General features: G+C 44.2%; 1 long non-coding RNA gene across 1 annotated transcript in view; it reads left to right on the top strand.

The window, feature by feature from the left end:
- Positions 1 to 22,476, top strand: part of LOC143984581 (uncharacterized) — a 37,904-nt gene extending 15,428 nt beyond the window's left edge. The window contains exons 3-4 of the long non-coding RNA XR_013274962.1: positions 10,301 to 10,345; positions 21,491 to 22,476. This is a non-coding gene — a long non-coding RNA (uncharacterized LOC143984581). The remainder of the gene's footprint in view (positions 1 to 10,300; positions 10,346 to 21,490) is intronic.
- The last annotated feature ends 263 nt before the right edge of the window (positions 22,477 to 22,739 follow it).

The following is a 22,739-nucleotide window of genomic DNA, read 5'->3' as shown; positions in this document are numbered from 1 at the left end:
TTTAGTTGAACTGACAAAAGTGTGCCCATTCTAGAGCTGGTAACATTGAGGATATTCAGTATAATTTTAAAGAACAGTTTTTGTGGGTAAGAGGCATAGGGGAGGAGTATGGATGGTATAAAAGTGGGAAGTATGTGCAGGTGAGAGAGAGGAATGGGGAGGGTCTAACAGTGGGCACTATGTACATGAGGAGTGCAGAGGGTATGGCAGAAGGCACTATGTACAGGAGAGGAGTGTGAAGGGTATGACAGTGGGCAGTATGCACAGCAGAGGAGTGTAGAGGGTATGACATTGGGCACTATGTATAAGAGAACAGTGTGGAGGGTATAACAGTGAGCAATATGTACAGGAGTGTGGAGGGTATGACAGTGGGCACTATGTACAGGAGAGAAGTGTGGAGAGTAGGACAGTAAGCAGTAATTACAGGAGAGGGGTGTGGAGAGAGGGTATGACGCTGGGCACTATGTATAGGAGAGGAGTATAGAGGGAATGACAGTGAGTAGTATGTACAGGAGAGGAGTGTGGAGGGTATGACAGTGGGCACTATGTATAGGAGAGAAGTGTGGAGGGTATGACAGTGGGCACTATGTATAGGAGAGGAGTATGGAGGGTATGACAGTGAGTAGTATGTACAGGAGAGGAGTGTGGAGGGTATTACAGTGGGCACTATGTATAGGAGAGAAGTGTGGAGAGTATGACAGTGGGCACTATGTATGGGAGAGGAGGATGAAGTAATCTGGGAAGGAAAAATGTAAAGGTTTGTGGAAGGATGTTTAGGGACTGCGTAGTGGTTAATCGGGCCATACATGGATTGAAATTACACCAATTAAGCAGAGACCAGCCATAGTCGATCTATGTATGGGCTAGCTGGTTTTACACAAGTCAACCTATTAACCGACTTGAGTACAACCAGCCTGTCAGGTTTTCCCCAAAACAATCAGTGCTGCCAGCTATAGTTAGCAACACTAATCATTGTATTGTATTCACTGGCAGAACACAATAACACTGCGGGAGTGATTGCCCCATTCACAGGTTAGCAGGTGAGAGGGTGTGTGTGGACAGGCTGGGGAGAGATACTAGTCAGTCCCTGGGTAGGCACTGGTTAGTATCAGAGCCAGATACACACAGGTTACATACGCCACGATCGTTAGAACGAGAGCAATAATTCTAGCACTAGACCTCCTCTGTAAGTCTAAACGTGTAACCTGTAAAACAATTTAAAGCATCGCTTAGTACACAACAAAAAATAGTGCTAACTTTAGTGGGTTTTTTTAATGAATGAAGCAGTTTCTTTCCAAAAAAAAAGTTTGAAAAATTGCTGCGCAAATGTCATGTAACATAAAAAGTTGCAAAGACCACAATTTTATTCCATAGAGTGTCTGCTAAAACAATATATAATGCTTGAGGGTTTTGAGTAATTTTCTAGCATAAAAAAAATGATGACTTTTACATGTAGGAGAGAAGTCTCAGAATGGGCCTGGGTGGCAAGGGGTTAATTATCATAAGTAATATACAAATAATTATTATGAGCACTGTGAGTTCATCCTCTCAGTCTGCTGCAGAGTCTTCCAGATTGTGTTTAAACTGGCCGCTCTGTATGTAGCTTCTGACAGGCTGCGCAAGCAGCCCTGTATCTCCGGAACCATAGATGCTAGCAGCCCCATATTTTAACCAGTGCTGGAGTGGGTATTTAGCTACCTACCCCCCAAATGTGGGATCTCTGTGACTCCTGATCGCTGAGCTACAATCCTCTAAGTCAATATTTATTTTATTTTTTTTTTATTTTTTTTTTGGGCAAATGGGCCTATCTTGAGAAAGGGGCCTGGAGCTGCAGCTCCAATAGCCCCTATGTTAATCCGGCCCTGGAGCCCATCAGGAAAGGAAAATTACGGTAAGTATTTGATATAAATTTTCCATTTTCCTGACAGGCTCCATGGCAGCATACGTGTGGGAAATAACTCGCCAAACACACCCGGGTGGGCTAAAAATGTTGAGCAAAGAAACCAGAATTTTATTTTTCATTGTCCACTGACAATACTTGTAAACCAAAATTAACAGAAGAAAGCGCAGCTGGCTCTACACAATAATGGGAAACAAAAGTATTAATTGAAGACCAGGAAGCTGCTCTACAGATAACTTCTGGTGCGACATGTCGAACTGCTGCCCAAGAGGTCGAGATGCCCCGAGTTGAATGAGCCGTCACTGCCTCAGGAGGAACCGTGCCCTTTGCCTTGTATGCCCTTTGAATCGTTTGGACCACCCAAGATGAGATTGATCTTACTGATGCTCGCATCCCTTTATTTTTGCCATGGAGAAGGACAAAAAGAAAGTCTGTTCGTCTGAACGAGGCTGTAGCGTCCAAATATTGCTTCAAGGTGCGACCAACATCCAGGGGATGAATCTCTTGGTTGTCTGACATTCTAAACGTAGGTAGCACGATCTCCTGATTTTCATGAAATACTGATGTAACTTTTGGATTTGACCCAAGCATAGGGATCAGGACCACTCTGTCCGGAAAGAAGGTTAGAAATGGTTCAACAGACCCAAGATTCCTAATTTCCGACACTCTTTTGGCTGAAGCTATTGCCACCAGAAACACCGTCTTGATAGTGAGATCTCCTAAAGACAGGGGAGCATCCAAACTTTTCCCAAGATCAGAAAGAAAGTCCAATACTAACGGAAGGTCCCATTTGGGAAACCTGGGCCTTTTTTGAGGCCTAAGCCTGATGATTCGCCCACGAAACTCCTGTAAAGGCTGAAATGGCTGAAACTTGTACTCTAAGAGAACTAACTGCCAGAGACAAGTCTAACCCTGACTGAAGGAAAGACAAGATATCTTGAACTGCCGGAGAATTATATGAATTTGACCTAGAAGACATGTGGCCCATAAACCTGGCCCATATACGTTCGTATACTTTATTGGTACTCTTCCGTCTGGCACTAAGAAGGGTTGGAATCGCTTCTTCTGGGCAACCCAGAGCTTCTAGCCTTCCCCTCTCAAGAACCATGCCCTGAGGTGTAGACAGGATGGGCACGGGTGTAACAGTGTGCCCTGAGACAGTAGATCTGGCCTGAGAGGCAGGGGAACTGGATCCTGATAGCTGAGGAGCAACAGCAGAGGAAACCAAGGCCTGTTGGGCCAGAATGGTATTATCGCAATGATCTCCACCTTCTCCCCTCTGAGCCTCCGAAGGAACTGTAAGATTACAGGAACTGGAGGGAAGGCATAGGCTCTCTGGAACTTCCAACAATTCGTGAGAGCATCTATCCTGAACGCCTGAGGATCCCTGAACCTCGAGTAGTATCTGTGCATCTTGCGATTGTACGGCGAAGCGAACAGATCGACCTCTGGAGATACTCCCAGAGTCAGAAGCCACTCGAAGACATCCCTGTGAAGGGACCACTCGTTGTTGTCTATTTTGACCCTTGACAGAAAATCTGCTTGAACATTCTGGACCCCTGGGATGTATACAGCAGAAATGTTGACCACATTCTTCTAAGCCCAGTTCATTATCGGTTCTACTTCTCGTAATAGAGACCAACTGCGAGTCCCTCCTTGTTTCTTTATATAGGTCACCGCAGTTGACCAATCTTAACATTACTGACGACCCTGCCACCAGATGGCGAAATGCTATGAGTGCTTGAAAGGCTGCTCTCAACTCCAGGATGTTGGAGACCACACACAGCGACGGGAACGACCACCTTCCTTGAGCTACTTCCGTAAGGCAATGAGCGCCCCAACCTTTGTTGCTGGCATCTGAGGTTACTATTACCCAGGAAATTGGGACTATCGAATGATGGTTGCGTAGATTCTTCCCTTGAAGCCACCAGAGGAGAGACATCCTCATCGCTGGTGTAAGGAGTATGCGCTGTATTTGATTGGACGAGTCCCACTGTTGCAGAAACCCTTTCTGGAAGGGACGAGTGTGCCACTGGGCCCACTTCACCATAGGGATGGTGGCTGTCATTGTGCCGATCACTTTCAAACATTGTAGAGCCGAAAGATGAGATGATTCCCAAGCCTTGTGAATCCTGTCCCGGATCACACTGATTTTTTCCTCCGGCAGGGAGATAGTGCCTTTTAATGTGTTGAACTGAGCCCCTAGAAACACGATAACTTGAGTTGGAACCAGATGGCTCTTCTCTAGGTTCAGGAGCCAACCAAACATCTGCAGAGTGGAGATGACTAAACTCTTGTGTTCCAGAATTTGATCTCTGTCCTGAGATAATAGGAGCAAATCGTCCAGATAATGATGGAGACGAACTCCTTTGACTAGTAAAAGAGCTACTATCGCTAGGAGTACCTTGGAGAAGACCCGAGGAGATGTTGTCAATCCGAATGGGAGACAAGTAAACTGGAGGTGTTGCTCGCCAACTGCGAAACGGAGATATTGCTGGAAATCCCTTGCTACTGGCACGTGAAAGTATGCGTCCTTCAAATCGATTGAGATTAACCAATCCCCTAGCTGCACCGACTGTTGGATTGTAAGAAGAGACTCCATCTTGAACTTTTCCTTGCGAATGAAGGAATTGAGATGGGTCAAATCTATCACCGGCCTCCATGCGCCATTTCTTTTCTGAACCATAAACAGAGGAGAATACATGCCTTCGCCACGTTCGTCTTCGGGCACGGGCACAGCTGCGCCTTGATCCAGCAAACAACTTACGTAGGTCAATAGGACCTGTTTCTTTTCCTCTGAGCCTGGAATTGTTGTGGGAACGAACCTTAATCTCGGAGTGTTGATGAAAGTCCACTTGTGACCCGAGGAAACTGTCTTGACGGTCCAATAATCTTGAATTGAGGCCGCCCAAACATGCCGGTAGTGAAGAAGGCGAGCCCCCACCTGACATGTTTGAGCGGGCCCAATTTCAAAAAGATTTGGTAGAATCTTGATTACCTGCGGAAGCCCCCTTTGAGGTTTTCTTAAGGGAGGATTGTCTGGACCTCCAAGATCTAGAGAACTCCCTGCCGGGTCTATAACTGCGCGCTTCTCTAGCGCGATCCGAGGTCTGCCTTCTTGGAAAAATACGTTTTTGGTTTTGAAGACGTCTGTCTTGAGGGAGGAACCCAGACCTCCCACCTGTGGCCCGGGATATGGCGCTATCTAGTTTATTACCAAACAAGGAGGTTCCCTCAAATGGTATACGACGCCATGCCTGTTTAGATGCTGGATCCGCCAACCAGGGACGGAGCCACAAAGCACGGCGTGCCGAGACTGCTGCCAACATAGCCCGAGACAGAAGGCGGGTAATGTCAATAGATGCCTCCCCCAAAAAGGCTGATGCCATTCTGATCTCCTGAATGGGAGAGTCTTTAGCCGTATTCACTGAGATACCTCTCAAGAACTCTTCAACATTGTCGGCCCATGTTTCAATAGCCATTGAGACTGCGGCTAAAGCCAAAGTTGGTTAACAAGCCATCCCTGAAGTTAGATAAATTCTTTTCAGATCTGAGTCAATTCTTCTCTCTAACGGATCTTTGAAAGATACCGTGTCTTCCAAAGGGAGAGTCACGTATTTGACTAAACGCATAAGCGCTGCATCTACCAGAGGAGCTGATTCAAGGTGCTTCACATCATCCTCCTTAAAGGGGTACAATTTAGATACTTTTGATTGCATGGAGCTCTTCCTATCAATCTTGCTCCACTCTTCAGTAATGATTTCTCCCAATTCAGATAGGAAAGGAAAATGTTGCCGTTCCTTTTTGAGTTGTTTGAAAAACTTTCTTTGTTTGGGGAGAGGGGAAGTAGTGGGTTCTTCCCATTTTAAAGCTTCTTTCACTGCCTTGACAAGAGCAGGTACTAAAGCATAATCAAATCCTACTCCTGGATCCTCTGGATCCAATTCGCTGTCAGACAAGAGCACAGAGTGGTGGCTTGGTTGAGACGATTCCCCAGTCTCTTGTAAGAGCCCTTCACCTCCTGAAGGACATAATGGGTCTGAGGGGGATTCCATAGCGTGATGAGCTTCCCTCTGCTGCAGGGATTCCTTTACCACCCTTCTCACCATAGATTTCAAGCGTTGATCCGCACCATCTCTTTCATCTGCGACTTTAGAGAAGCAATGATCACAGAGCGATTTGTCTGATGGGATGGGCATCTTACAGCCCCAACATGAATTAACTGGTCCTCTGCTTGAGTGCGAGTGACCACTGCGTTGTTCCGATCTGGAAGACCTATGGTGACCAGACTTTGATGATGATTTACGGTGGTGCGATTTTGACGATCCACTGCGACTATGCGCACTGTAATGCGGTTCAGACCTAGAAGGGCTATAAGGAAATATACGAAAGAGAGAGACACAGACCAGGCTGGTATCAAATGCTAAGGAATACTGCACATATACACAGCAATCCAGCCATGCACATACCTGTTACAAGCGGGCAGGTCACTAGTAGGCAGTGAGGCATCCATGACTAAGAACGCTGACTGTAACAACATTAGACCCTCATAAGCAGCCATACAAAACACAGGAGCAACAATACATCAGAGCAGATCATAACCTACCTTACACCAACCAGAGAATGGCCCCGGGAAGTCGCTGAATTTCCTGCAATCATTCCCAAGTTCTGAAATCTCTCACTGTGTTTTAAATATGGCGCTCATGACGTCATCAGCGGCGTCAGACGCGAGATGCCCGCGCGCATGCGCGGGAACCAAGCCTCGCTTTGAATTTGGGTCTGCGCATGCAGAACGCAGCGCTGGACCCGGAAAACGGGGAGAAAGGCTGCTGGAACGCGGAAGCGTCAGCGCCTATGCACAAGAACCAGCTGGCATATGAAAAAGACACAGGTAGAAAAAAGAAAACACATAAACACTGCTGTCATGAAAAACGGAATTTTTACAGCTCACCACTCCACCAACGATCATCTGGCTGAACAGGTTCAAGCACACACCACCGATCCACCGGGCAGATAATGGCCACCTTACATAGCAGGTAATAAGCCGTGTGCACTTATCTTCGGACAAACCAAGCCTTCAGCGCTACTCTGCCATACACTCCATACCCATGCTTAACAGACAGGGCCTATCGGAGGAACAAAAGCTTGATAGTCGGCCGACTTGATCGTAGTGAAGATCTCTTCAGATAGGAAACACCTGTCCTATGGAGGAGGACAAAAAAGGAACACGGATAGCAGCTTGGAGCAAAGATTTATGGGAGTAGAGGTCCTATTGGGTAATTATGGAGGCGGGGCTAACCCACACGTATGCTGCCATGGAGCCTGTCAGGAAACATTTTTTGGTGTGAAAATTACAAAAAGCTTGGTTGCAATCAGTGGCAAAGACAGTTAACGTTAGAAGTGAAGCCATCAGATCGGGAGTGCATAGAAGGAAAGGAGACACAGATGGTAAACGCGAAAAGGCAAAAGAAGTAATGGAGGACACAGCAAAGTGTAAATTAGATAAAGATGAATGGTGGAAAAAAGGAGATGAGGAAGGGGGAAGAAGAGGGGAAGGAGGGAAGAAGAACAGATAGAAAAAAAGGGGGGATATATAAAGAGAAAAGGAAAAAGAGTGAGAAAAAAAGAAACAGAAAAAAGACAGAGGAGAGGAAAATAAGAAAAAAAATACAAGTGAAAAATATAAAAGAATAAAGATAGAGAAATGAGAATAGAAAAATAGAAGAAATGAGTAGGAAAATTAGACAAATTAAGAGGATAAGGTGCAACTGATAAAAATGTTGGAAAATAAACTGAAAAAAAAAGTAAGAAATAAATAAAGTGTGGAAAAATAAATATAAATAAAAATATAAAAATAAATAATAATGAAAAGAAAAGAAAATTAAATAAATAAAAAATAAATAATGGATAAAAATTATGAGCCAAACACCCCCTGGTTCGGTTCGCAGCAGAACATGCGAACAGGCAAAAAATTTGTTCAAACACTGTTAAAGTCTATGGGACATGAACATGAATAATCAAAAGTGCTAATTTTAAAGGCTTATATGCAAGTTATTGTCATAAAAAGTGTTTGGGGACCCGGGTCCTGCCCCAGGGGACATGTATCAATGCAAAAACAAGTTTTAAAAACTGCCCTTTTTTTCAGGAGCAGTGATTTTAATAATCCTTAAAGTGAAACAATAAAAGTGAAATATTCCTTTAACCTGCCTGGTGGTATTCCCGAGTCTGGCTCGGGGTGGAATTTCAGTACCACTAGCGGTAACCCCTGAGCCAGACTCGGGATCGCATTGGAGGATACAGGGAGAGTTACTTACCTTGTCCCCTGGATCCAGCGATGTCCTCCGCGCTGTGTGTGCGAGCTTTCCTCCGCTCGATTCACAGTGCCCGAGTGCCGCTGAGCTCCGTTCCCTGCAACGTTATGACACACGGGAGTGGAGATCGTACAGATTACAGTACTATATAAAGAAATACACAGCCCCTTTGTTCCTAGTGGTCTGTCCAGTGCCCTGCATGCACTTTTATATTATAAATACAGTTTTTTCTGCCTGGAATTTGGAGATTGTCCATAGCAACCAAAAAGTGTCCCTTTATGTCAAAGCTGATTTTAGACCAGCTAGAAAACAGTGATAATAAATTGGAATCACTTGCAGAACTGAGCGATAGCGATATGTGGGGAGATCCGTCATCAAACACTAAATCTAATGACAGCGACAATTCTGCAAATGAGCAAATTTCAGTGTTTTTGGATTTGATTACATTATTGAATAATTTTTATTATTATTTGTTATAATTATTTATAGTTATTTATTATATTATAAACTTTATCATACCTCAGGATGTCTACTAGACTCTGTTTTGAATAGATTTAAGAGAGTTATTCCTAAGAATTACAGGCCTACAATATAAAACGCCAAATTTCCATTCAAAATAATTGTACCGCTTTCAGCACCTAAAATAAGAAATAATCATACCGCCAGGGAGGTTACATTTCGTACCTAGGGAGTTCTATAGTATGCCTGTAAAGTAGCGCATGTTTCCCGTGTTTAGAACAGTCCGAGAGCAAAATGACATTTCTAAAGGAAAAAGTCATTCAAAAGTACTTGCGCTTATAAAGAATTGCCGGTCCGGCAATACACATAAAGTTCATTGATAAAAATGGCATGGGATTCCCCCACAGTGCATTACTAGGCCCTTTGGGTCTGGTATGAATATTAAAGGGAACCCCAAACCAAAATTTTTAAAAAAAATTGCATGGGGGGGGGGGGGGCAAATTCCATACCAGGCCCATCAGGTCTGGTATGGATATTAAGGGGAACCCTGCGCCAATTTTATTTTAAAAATAGCGTAGGGGTCCCCTTCAAAATCCATACCAGACCCTTCTGGACGGAGGGATATAGGTTGGGTATCCAGGGTTGAATCAAGCACAAAATTAAAATCTCAGGCCATAACCACTTTCCCCTCCCTAAACTTTTCTAACTTACTCAGTATCTTTCTCAAAAAAAGACAAGGGTGAGTATTAGGGCAGTAAACATTAACAAATGTATACTCATTATTAAACAGTGATCTTTTAATAAATAGGTAACTTCATTCGGAGTCAGACTCCATTGCTTTTCAAGTAAATGGTGTTTTCCTGTCAAAACCTATTGCTATTCCTTTGGATCTCTTATTAGGAGAGTATCCATGATAACAAACTGGAAGACCCTTTGAGCTTAGTCCATATATGCAGTGCAGCTGGGGCTGTAGAGGAAGGGAATAAGGACTTTATGCCCTCAGTCCTTTTCTCTGTCTCTAAAAATGGAGACATCAGGGGTCGTCTGTATGCAATTCCGACGCTCAAAATTCCTACGCATGCTCGGAAACAATTTGACGCATGCTCGGAAGCATTGAGCTTCATTTTCTCGGCTCGTCGTAGTGTTGTACGTCACGCGTTCTTGGCGGTCAAAAGTTCCAAGAACTTTTGTGTGACCGTGTGTATGCAAACCAAGCTTGAGTGGAATTCCATCCAAGACTTTTCAGACGGAAAATCCGCTTGTGTATACATGGCATAAGTTAGAAAATTTTAGGCAAAAGTGGTTATGGCAGGAGATTTTAATTTTGTGCTTGATCCAACCCTGGATACCCAACCTATATCCCTCCACTCTGAGTGGAAAAACCTTAAAGCTGTCAAACAAAATTTATATCAGCAGCAATGGTGGAGAATTATGCAAAGTATTTTAGTTATGATATAATTTTAAAAAAATTGAGGCACCATCAGCCTTTACGATATAACACTTTATGATCAACCATTTGCCCTTATCCCTGCTGTCTTAATGTTTTCTGATTGGTTAATTGCTGTGCGAAAGTGAGAACCCGTATCTATACGGGTTGAAACTAACCATAATCATCACTTCCTCTCTGCAGACAACGAAGAGAATTCTTCTACAGTAACTCATCCAACAGCTGAATGTGAGTCCCTGAATCTCATTACTTGGCTGCCTGCTTTGTATTCCTAGTACAAGTTCATGTCTCCTGTCTATACATATAAGTATCTTTGTATTATGTGTTGTGTATACGGGGTTCAAACTTGACTTCATGGTTACAGGCTTTTCATATTGGTTATGTCCCAGGCACTAAAGCTTGCCATACACAGCGTGAGTTTTGGCCAATTCATCAGGAATTCTCTCAGTGGGTGGCCCTGTTGGATGATCCTCGACTGAACAGTTGAACAGCGCCTGCATTCAATCAGATGCAGATACTGTTCAGGTATTAGGAAACAAAAAAAGCTTAGGGGGGGAAAGGAACCCCCTACTATAGTATATGGGACTCTAATGGACATGGAGTTGTCAGTGAAGAATAACATTAATTCACTTGTGTATAAAAAGATTTACAACTTAACCACTTTCAGACCGGACCATTTTGCTGGTAAATGACCAGAGGTCTTTTTACACTTTGGCACTGCGCTGCTTTAACTGGTAATTGCGCGGTCATGCAATGTTGTACCCAAACAAAATTTGCGTCCTTTTCTTCCCACAAATAGAGCTTTCTTTTGATGGTATTTGATTGCCTCTGCGATTTTTATTTTTTGCGATATAAACGTAAAAAGACCGCAAATTTTGAAAAAAAATGATATTTTCTACTTTTTGTTATTAGAAAAATCCAATAAACTCAATTTTAGTCATACATTTAGGCCAAAATGTATTCAGCCACATGTCTTTGGTAAAAAAAAAGTCAATAATTGTATATTTATTGGTTTGCGCAAAAGTTGTCACATCTACAAACTAAGGTACGTTTTCTGGAATTTACGCAGCTTTTAGTTTACGACTGCCTATCTCATTTCTTGAGGTGCTAAAATGACAGGGCAGTACAAAACCCCCCCAAATGACCCCATTTTGGAAAGTAGACCCCCTAAGGAAATTGATAAGAGGCATGTTGAGCCCATTGAATATTTTATTTTTTTGCCTCAAGCGATTGAATAATGACAAAAAAAAAATTTTTTTTTTTTTTTTTACACAAAGTTGTCACTAAATGATATATTGCTCACACATGCTATGGGCGTATGTGAAATGACACCCCAAAATAAATTCTGCTGCTTCTCCTGAGTACGGGGATACCACATATGTGGGACTTTTTGGGAGCCTAGCCGCGTACAGGGCCCCGAAAACCAAGCACCGCCTTCAGGCTTTCTAAGGGCGTAAATTTTTGATTTCACGCCTCACTACCTATTACAGTTTTGAAGGCCATAAAATGCCAAGATGGCACAAAACCCCCACAAATGACCCCATTTTAGAAAGTAGACACCCCAAGCTATTTGCTGAGAGGCATGTTGAGTCCATGGAATATTTTATATTTTGCCACAAGTTGCGGGAAAATTACAAACTTTTTTTTTTTTTTTTTTTTTTCACAAAGTTGTCACTAAATGATATATTGCTCATGCATGCCATGGGCATATGTGAAATGACACCCCAAAATAAATTCTGCTGCTTCTCCTGAGTACGGGGATACCACATATGTGGGACTTTTTGGGAGCCTAGCCGCGTACGGGGCCCCGAAAACCAAGCACCGCCTTCAGGCTTTCTAAGGGCGTAATTTTTTGAGTTCACTTCTCACTACCTATTACAGTTTTGAAGGCCATAAAATGCCAAGATGGCACAAAACCCCCACAAATGACCCCATTTTAGAAAGTAGACACCCCAAGCTATTTGCTGAGAGGCATGTTGAGTCCATGGAATATTTTATATTTTGCCACAAGTTGCGGGAAAATTACAAACTTTTTTTTTTTTTCACAAAGTTGTCACTAAATGATATATTGCTCACGCATGCCATGGGCATATGTGAAATGACACCCCAAAATAAATTCTGCTGCTTCTCCTGAGTACGGGGATACCACATATGTGGGACTTTTTGGGAGCCTAGCCGCGTACGGGGCCCCAAAAACCAAGCACCGCCTTCAGGCTTTCTAAGGGCGTTACAGTTTTGAAGGCCATAAAATGCCAAGATGGCACAAACCCCCCCCCCCCAAATGACCCCATTTTAGAAAGTAGACACCCCTAAATTTAGGGGTACACTAGTGAGACTAGGTAATAAATGGCGGGTGCCCTGAAACTATAAAAAAATAACTAACCAACCAGCGTCACCTGTAACAGTTATATGGTGATCACTGGTGAAAGGGTTAACTAGGGGGCAATCAGGGGGCTTTATGCGGTAGTATATGGGGGTCCCTGGCGCTATAAAAAGCTGCGGCGAACCTAAATACCTACCTGCCTAACTAGCGTCACCTGTGACACTAATACAGCGATCAGAAAAACGATCGCTTATTAGGCTGGGTTCACACTGGAGCGATGCGGGAACGCCACGAATGCGCGGCGGGTTCCCGCATCGCATGCCTCCCGGCGGCAGTTCACACTGCCCTATGCGAACTGCTGGGAGTGTCAGTGAAATGTTAATGACACCCCCAGATCAGTTCGCATATCGCAGTGCGATCTGCAAACTTGGATCGCATGGTGTGAACACCCATGCGATCCGATTCTGCTGCGGACCAAAAAAAGGGTCCCGTGCGAGTTTGCGGCGGGTGCGGCGGGTGCGACACGAATTCAGCCATACTATCTGTATAGCTGAACTCGAATCGCACAGAGATCGGATGTGATTTGCACTGCAGTGCGGTGCGAATCACATCCGTTCTCATAAACCGCTGCAATGTGAACCCAGCCTTAGTGACACTGGCGACGGGGGGTGATCACGGGGTTAAACCTTTATTGGGGGGGTTAGGGGGGTACCTTAGAACTAAAGGGGGCTAACCCTAACTGCCCTAACAGTTATTAGTCACAAATGACACCTGCCGGGTGATCAGGGGGTTAAACCTTTATTAGGTAATAAATGGCGGGTGCCCTGAAACTATAAAAAAATAACTAACCAACCAGCGTCACCTGTAACAGTTATATGGTGATCACTGGTGAAAGGGTTAACTAGGGGGCAATCAGGGGGCTTTATGCGGTAGTATATGGGGGTCCCTAGCGCTATAAAAAGCTGCGGCGAACCTAAATACCTACCTGCCTAACTAGCGTCACCTGTGACACTAATACGGCGATCAGAAAAATGATCGCTTATTAGGCTGGGTTCACACTGGAGCGATGCGGAAACGCCGCGAATCCGCGGCGGGTTCCCGCATCGCATGCCTCCCGGCGGCAGTTCACACTGCCCTATGCGAACTGCTGGGAGTGTCAGTGAAATGTTACTGACACCCCCAGATCAGTTCGCATATCGCAGTGCGATCTGCAAACTCGGATCGCATGGTGTGAACACCCATGCGATCCGATTCTGCTGCGGGCCAAAAAAAGGGTCCCGTGCGAATTTGCGGCGGGTGCGGCGGGTGTGGCGGGTGCGGCGGGTGCGGCGAATGGCTGAACTCGAATCGCACAGAGATCGGATGTGATTTGCACTGCAGTGCGGTGCGAATCACATTCGTTCTCATAAACCGCTGCAATGTGAACCCAGCCTTAGTGACACTGGCGACGGGGGGTGATCACGGGGTTAAACCTTTATTGGGGGGGTTAGGGGGGTACATTAGAACTAAAGGGGGCTAACCCTAACTGCCCTAACAGTTATTACAGTCACAAATGACACCAATGCAAAAAAAAAATGACATTGGTGTCACTGTGACTGGGGGGGCAGGGGTAATTGGGGGGGTGATCGGGGGGTAAAGGGGGGGTGTGAGTGTGCCTGGCATGTTCTACTGTGTGTGGGATGTGTTGGTGCAACTCACTGATCCGCTCTCCTCCGTGTCGGAACGAAAAATACCGACACGGAGGAGAGAATACATCACTTCCTCTCCTGTGTTTACATTACAGGAGAGGAAGTGATGTCACCGGGGATTTCCATTCGTCGGGAGCGATCGCGAGGGGGTGGCCATGAATGAATGGCCGTCCCCTCGTCCGGGATCGCTCCCGAACGAAAACCGACCGCCGCAGGCACCGGGCGGGGGCCCGATCGGGCCCCCGACCCGCGGGAGGCAAATCACGTACATGTACGTGCTTATGCCTGCCCGTGCCATTCTGCCGACGTACATCGGCGTGCGGCGGTCGGCAAGTGGTTAATTATACACAACATTTAAAAACTGTTGCTTGATCAAATGATCATGCAGCTTTTTGTTTAAAAACATTCCAACAGTGGTAAAACATCCACCATGTTAAGCAGATTTACAGAGTTGATATACATAATTCCAGATATTTTGTTCCATCGCGTTTCACTGAGTATGCTTGCTTCCTCAGGGAACTTCTATGTATATCTGAAAAAATCATCATTGTAACAATATGTTATTCAATATTCACATAATGAAAAATACTAATTTGATCCTATATTACTTTGAAAACAAAGAAGCTCACCAACAATATCCATAATTGTGTATATTCTTTTCTGCTGCAATTCCAACAAAAAAAGAGAAGCCACACTTGTTGGCCACCTAACCCCTGACACACGCACAGGAAGCGGCCAAAACGGGCAGTGGACCACCCAAGGGGAACACAAGTGGGCCTGATTATGACCCACCACAACAGCTGAAAGTATAGCCAAAAATAATAACTCAACTTAACATTGCCAGCGACAGGGCGAAGACCCAAATATGCAGCATACTAGTATGTACTGGGCTGCATATCCCAACAATGTGTGTGTGTATATGTGTATATATGTATGTGTGTGTGTGTGTGTATCTATATATATATATATATATATATATATATATATATATATATATATATATAAAATATAATACACAGTATCTCACAATAGTGAGTACAGCCCTCACATTTTTGTAAATATTTTATTATATCTTTTCATGTGACAACACTGAAGAAATTACACTTTGCTACAATGTAAAGTAGTGAGTGTACAGCTTGTATAACAGTGTACATTTTCTGTCCCCTGTGGCCACCATTATTTTTCAGCACTGCCTTAACCCTCTTGGGCATGGAGGTCACCAGATCTTCACAGGTTGCCACTGCAGTCCTCTTCCCCTCCTCCATGACGACATCACAGAGCTGGTGGATGTTAGAGACCTTGCGCTCCTCCAACTTCTGTTTGATGATGCCCCACAGATGCTCAGTAGGGTTTAGGTCTGGAGACATGCTTGGCCAGTCAGTCACCTTTACCCTCAGCTTCTTTAGCAAGGCAGTAGTCGTCTTGTAGGATGTTTGGGGTCATTATCATGCCCTGGGACCCAGTCTCCGAAGGGAGGGGATCATGCTCTGCTTCAGTATGTCACAGTACATGTTGGCATTCATGGTGCCCTCAATGAACTGTAGCTCCCCAGTGCTGGCAGCACTCATGCAGCCCCAGGCCATGACACTCCCACCACCATGCTTGACTGTAGGTAAGGCACACTTGTCTTTGTACTCCTCACCTGGTTGCCGCCACACGGATAACGTAATGACGTCACTGCAACCGTAGTATTAATGGTCGCGTCTGGTGTGACATAGCTACATACGCAATGCATAATAGCATCGCGGCACCTGGATTGCAAAAGGGGGAGCCGAGCATGCGCAATAAAGACCGAAAGTAAACAAGATACCCTGTTCAAGGATGGCAGAGCCCAGCCCCAAAAGGAACGGAGTTCTGCGCTGAGTGAACACCGACGCAGGATCACCGCCAAGCGGTGAGAGAGGGGCGGGCGCCTCCAAGAGCATATAGGAATGCCCCCCCCCCTCCTTGCGCCGCGTGGCACAAAGACCCAGAGATGCAGGGAAGAAAACACCACAAAACAATAAATAAAAAAGTGCATCTGTGAAATCAGACAGATCCATGGCAAGATAATAAAAGATGGTCATGAAAGGCAAAAAAGGGGGAAAGAGAACATTATGAGGAAGACATGGCGCATGAACACGTTGTGTACACAACTATATATTTATAGAGACACAAGGAACGCAACAAACATCCAGAAAGGTCCAACTGAAAAATTGTATATGTAAAGAAAAAACTGTATGTTATAATATAGTGATCTTCAATTGTCTATTGATTAAAGAACTCAACAGAGTTCTGCCATTATTCCTCCCATCATCCTGAAGAAAAACACTCTAGAAAAGGTCAAAAATGGATTAATCGCCCCCACATGGGTTGGGCTGTATTCTATCCAGGACAAGAAATTCGATTTTTAGAATCCTACTACCATGGACATCCCTAACATGTTGACCTAGGGGTAATTCCGGGCATGGTTTTTTCATTGTAGCATTGTGTCTAGATGCTCTCTTGCAAAACTGTTGCTTTGTCTTGCCCACATAAAATGAGCCACATTGGCATGTGAGCATATAGAAAATGCCCACAGTCTTACAATTAGCATAATGGGTTGGTCTGAACATCTTAGCATTAGGTAGTATGATATTATCTCCAGTATGCATATACTGACACAGACTGCATCCACCACAGTGAAATGTGCCCGATCGTTTGCACGGATCAGATCTCTCTGCGTCAAAATATCCTTCAAAGATCGTGTCCTACGATACGAGATAGAGGGTTTTGGTGGAACAAAAGGACTAAGGGAAGGGTCAATGTACAGAAGCTGCCAATATTTGGAAATCATTTTATTAATTTGCTGATTTTGTTTAGTAAAACGAGTGATGAAAACTACATGCAGGGCACTGGACAGACCACTAGGGACAAAGGGGGTGTCTAATTTTTTTATACAGTACTGTAATCTGTAAGATCTCTGCTCCCGTGCGTCGCAACGTCACAGGGAACGGAGCTCAGCGGCACTCGGGCACTGTGTGAATTGAGCGGAGGAGCTCGCACACACATCGGGGAGGACATTGCAGGATCCAGGGGACAAGGTAAGTAACTCTCCTGCAATGCAATCCCGAGTCTGGCTCGGGGTTACCGCTTATGGGACTGAAATTCCCCCCCGAGCCAGATTCGGGAATACCACCAGGGGGGTTAAAGTATTTGTTTTACCTTCCTTACTGGCAGATCTCTTAGATTTATTAAATAATACTTTGTCTAGATTTTTTAGTTGCCCTTTTAAAGGCCTTCTTCAAGCAGGTAAGGGAGTAGCCCCTGAGGAGTAGTCTGTCTCTTAAATTTGTAGCCTCTTCTTGGAATACTGAGTCTTCCATGCAATTGCGTCGCAATCGCAAGTATTGGGTGAAAGGGATAGATCGGATTAGGGGCATAGGATGGGCACTATCAGCGTGTAAGATGGTATTACAGGCTGTATCTTTCCTATACAGTGAGCAGGTAAATGTGCCATTTTGGCTCCTTTGAATTTGTGATATCCAGGAAGTTGACAGCAGCAGTGCTGTATGTCATAGTGAAAGTTAAATTATATGAGTTATGGTTCATGACATCAATAAATGATGTCAGTAATTCTGATGAACCCCCCAGACAATTAAAATGTCATCTATATAACGATGCCAGCTAATGACATATTTGATCATATCAGAAATAGTGTCATCAGCAAGAAAAAGTTGTTCCCACTCCCCCAGGTACAAATTGGCATAGGATGGGACACAACAAGTCCCCATCGCTACGCCCTGTACCTGGAGGTAGTGGGAACCATCAAATGAAAACACATTGTGTGTCAACACAAAGTCAAGAGCCGAAATGAGGAACTGATTGAATGAACAATCATTATTAGTTGACTGGGAGATGGTATTGCTGATCACCTTGATGCCCTGCTGGTGGGGGATGGAGCTATAAAGAGCTTCAACATCAACTGCCATCAGCAGGGCACCAGGTGGTACAATGTAATATTAGTCTATCAATGCTGTGCAGCATGGATGGAGGAATCGGTTCAGCTTGCATCTATATGTATATATGACCAACCTGAAGCTGGCCATACACTACTCAATTTTCGAATGAACATTTGTAAGAAGATTTGTGTGAAAATTCTCTGTGCATTCAATGATAAGATGGACTGTCGTTCAAAAGCTCTACAAAATATCTGCTTTTAATTTGATTTTGTAGTGAATGGACTTTCTTGAATGAAAACCTCATGAACTGTTAAAAATGTGTGCATTGGAGAAAAATTCCCCCTCCTGCTCCTTTGAATTTTCTCATCACTCTGGTCAAAAACAATTGTTGATTTGGACACACTAACCATAATAAAATGGAACAAATGTTCTTTAACCACATACTGCCCACTAGCAGTAGATTTACTATGAGCAGGTGGCACAGTCAGACACCGCATCGTGATGTACTTCCTCTTTTGCATGTACATGCATGTGCCCCCCGTTTGGCCATGCTGTGATTTTCCACAGCATGAGTTTGTCAGCAGGATACAGCCAATCATTATGACTGTATACCTGCTGATGGGCTGTTGCCAATCACAGCACAGATCTGTGTGATTGTAGACACAGGCTCTGGCTGCAATTCTCTCTACTGCTCAGAAATGTAAGTCGGGGTGCCTTGATGTGGCCACTGCAGCTTACACTTTTGTCTGCACATGTGTGCAACTAAACCCCTTCTTTTTAACGTGAACTTTTAAGACAGGGTCAGTTTGGGTTTTATTGCAGGCTAGATGGTAAGTGAGCTGGGAATTGTTGTTTGTTTTTGATTTTAGAGATCCAGACAGATCAGTAAGTAAAAGCAGCACACATACACATGCATACACTTAGTTAGGCACACAGTTAAACCCCTTTGACTGCCCTCTGATCATCCTGTCACCCAGCCAGTGCCATTAGTACCAGTATTTATCACCTATGACTGTATTGGTGTCACTACAGACCTCAGTGTCAGTCAGTAAGCATTCCTCCCAGCCAGTGTCAGTTAGTGCCAGATTCTCTGCCACACTATCACAGGCACATTATAAGTAGCTGATCACCACCATTACTAGTGTGGTGTTTGTACGGGTTAGTATCTTGATGATGATCCAAACTATACCAATGTCCCCAATAGTATAGTGTTCCCAAAAATGCAGTGTTAGCAGGATCAGCCTCGATCGCTGCCAGTACTTGCGACCTGTAGCAGAATACATTTTGACCTAAATTTGTAATGAAATTAGATTTTATTGGTTTAATAAAAGAAAATAGTTATAATTTTAAAAAAAATTTTTACGTTTTTTTATTAATAGCTTAGAAAATAAAAAACAATTGTCAGTTAAAGTAGCACTGTGTTGAATAGCAAAAAATGCCCTGGGCATGGAGGAGGTAAAACCTTCTAGGGGGCAAGTCGTTAATAAAAAAAACACATTTGGCTATAAATTCTACCAGTGCATGGCCAGCCTTGGACATCAGACGTTATTATCATGTCCTGTCAAAGAGCAAAATGTTTTTTATGAGTGACGGTTGTCAGCTGGTGTCCTAATCTAAGCCCGGGTTTCAGGCAAACAATGAAATCCACAGATGATATACATATAAGGGATCTCTTTCACCTGCCAGAGGATTTGTTTTTCTGCCCCTTCCATGCTGAGAGCTTTGCCACTTAGAATATTCTAGTCTGACAGGGCAGGAGGCCTGATTTTTTATTTTATTTTTATTTCATAAAGAACTATCAATAAATGGTGTATTCCATGCTCCTCATACTCAGTCGTTTTCTGTTTTGTGCAAAAAAACTGGTTGATTCTGCTGCTCTCTGTCCCCACTTTCTGTTCATGTTCCCAATTAAGGTTGCCACCTTTTCTTCAAGTCAAACCCGAACATTTTACCAGCCTGGGATACCTTTGGGTAGTCATGTGGTGTGCATAGGGTGCTACGGTGTTTGTGGCTAAATTGCTATTGCTGACATCATCAGCCTAACCCCCCACCCCCCGTGATGCCAAACCTGCCCCCATGCAGACACCACAGCGCCCGGATGGTAACAGATTTGTGTGTGACTATCTTGGTTACTTGGGGAGTCACAGCCCGGTCTGAATAATGTGTCCGGGTTTCAGCCTGCCTGAAACCCGAACACATGGTTCAAAACCCAAACTGTCCGGGTGAATCCTGAACAGGTGGCAACCCTATTCCCAATGCAGCTAGGGATTTTGCAGATCAGCGCTGGCAACTCTGCTCATGCTCAATTTTCAGTCAGTTTGTACTGAGCATTTCCTCCCTATCACATCTCAGCAGCCCATGTGACTATAGAGTCACACATGTGGGGTATACACAGTGGTAAATAAGGATGGGCTCGGGCATGTTCGCAACCCCACGTGACCGAGCCCACCAGGAAGCCGTGTTATGGCGATTTTTACCTACCTCACTTATATGATTAATGATACATAACATAAGTGATTAAAAACTTTTATCCATATCTGAATCAACCAATGCGGTTGCAGCTATAACCCATGAAATCAATAATGAATGATATTGGTGCTAAAATACTAGCTCATTATGCTTTTGCCTTGCAAGGTGTATTTTTTTATTTTTTTTGGTTTCACTTCCTCTTTAAAAGGAACTGTCTGAAAAAATTCCACAAAATCTGGTCTGGATGGATGATGTACCTCTAATTGGTCATGATGCTGTGCCCCGATTTGCATTTACCTTTGTGTATCATAATCTCCTCCCCCCCCCCTCATCCCTCACCCTCCCTTTCCTCTTCTCTCCTTCCTCTCCCCCCGCTCCCTGTTAAAAACTGTTATGCCGTGTACACATGATTGGACTATTGTCCGCCGGACTTTACAGCTGAGGTCCGCCGGACTTTGCAGCTGAGGTCCGCCAGACTTTCAAGCGAACGGACTTGGCGACACACGATCACTCCAAAAGTCCGGCGGATTCAAACGTGATGAAGTAGAATAAGGAAGTTCATAGCTAGTAGCCAATAGCTGCCCTAGCGTCGGTTTTAGTCCGCTGGACATGGCACACAGACGAATGGATTGTCCGCTAAAAGCCGAGTCCGGTGGACAATTTTGAAGCAAGTCTTATTTCTAAGTCCACCGGACTTTTGGGAAGAAAAAGTCTGCTGGAGCCCACATACAATCAAATTGTCCGACAGACTCTGGTCCACCAGACCAAATCCGCCAGATAGTCCGATCGTGTGTACGTGGCATGAGGGACAGCGGTGAGAAGGAGGAATAATAGGCTGTTTTAATCTTGACTGTAGTTCCACTTTCAGGTAAATTAATTTCATACAGATCACTACTAGAGGGAATATCTGCAGTCTGTATCTATGTAATACAGTACAGGAAATGCATTTTAACATTTCTATTAATATTTACAGGATGACAATTGTCTGAAGATCTTCTACAAGGAAACTGAACAAACTCCAAAGCCTGTTCTGCTCTGCTTTCAACTTGCTGACTTGTTTTATGTTTTATTGTCTATTGAGTGAATCATTTAAAGTGCACCTGTCTTAACCACTTACAGACCAGGAGATTTTCCCCCTTAATGACCAGGCCATTTTTTGTGATACGGCGCTTTAACTGACAATTGCGCGGTCGTGTGACGTTGTACCCAAACAAAATTGACGTCCCTTTAGAGTTGTGTTTTGGTGGTATTTGATTACCGCTGCAGTTTTAATTTTTTGCCCTATGAACAAAAATAAATAAATAAATAAGTTAAAATAAATATTCAAAACAAAAAATACATTTCCTCATCAGTTTAGGCAAATATGTATTCATCTGCCATATTTTTGGTAAAACAAAATCGCAATAAGTGTATATTGATTGGTTTGCGCAAAAGTTATAACGTCTACTGGCAGGGAAGGGGTTAACACTAGGGGGTGATCAAAGGGTTAAATGTGTTCCCTGGGAGGTTTTTCTAACTGTGGGGGGAGAGGACTGACTATTAGAGGAGAGAGATCGCTGTTCCTGATCACTAGGAACAGACAATATCTTTACTCCCCTGTCAGGACAGGGATCTGTCTGTTTACATTGACAGATCCCCGTTCTGGCTCTCTGTAGAGCGATCGCAAGTGGCCTTCGGGCACGTGGATCGGCTCTCCTGCCCATCACGCCCGCTATAGCTGTTAAAGGGACCGACATACAGCTATGGCGGATTGCGGGAACGAGCCGACCTGCCGCAGTATATCGACGGCAGCTGGTCGGCAAGTGGTTAAAGAATAATTTGCACTTGAATGTAAACATCATTTTTAAATATCTTTTTATATTTCCTTATAATTATTTGTTTAATAAGATTCTATATGATCTGTAAAATTAGTCTGCCATGTGTAAAGCCAAATCACTGTGATTTTGGCTCTCTCATAATATTTCTGACTGTACAAAAAACGGTCTGTGAAGCCCCATACCCACAGGCCAAATGCCGGGGACATCAGCCGGTATAATAAAAACAGGCTGACATTCGTGTGTATGGAGAAGCCGGCCATTTGGACAAGCATGCTGGAAAGCCAGCAGCCGACCTGCTCCTGATCAGCGCTCTTAGACATTCATGGCTAAGAGCACTGATTGAAGTGTTCTGGGGGGGCTCGTCCCCCTATCAGAACACAATAGCTCAGCTGGGGAGATCGCTGT

The sequence above is a fragment of the Lithobates pipiens genome, unplaced genomic scaffold, assembly GCF_037356315.1.
Source record: "Lithobates pipiens isolate NorthernLeopardFrog02 unplaced genomic scaffold, aLitPip1_a1.2 Scaffold_1, whole genome shotgun sequence".
Lineage (NCBI taxonomy): Eukaryota > Metazoa > Chordata > Amphibia > Anura > Ranidae > Lithobates > Lithobates pipiens.
The sequence above is the reverse complement of the archived record's forward strand: the minus strand, read 5'-3'. Positions and strand labels throughout refer to the sequence as shown.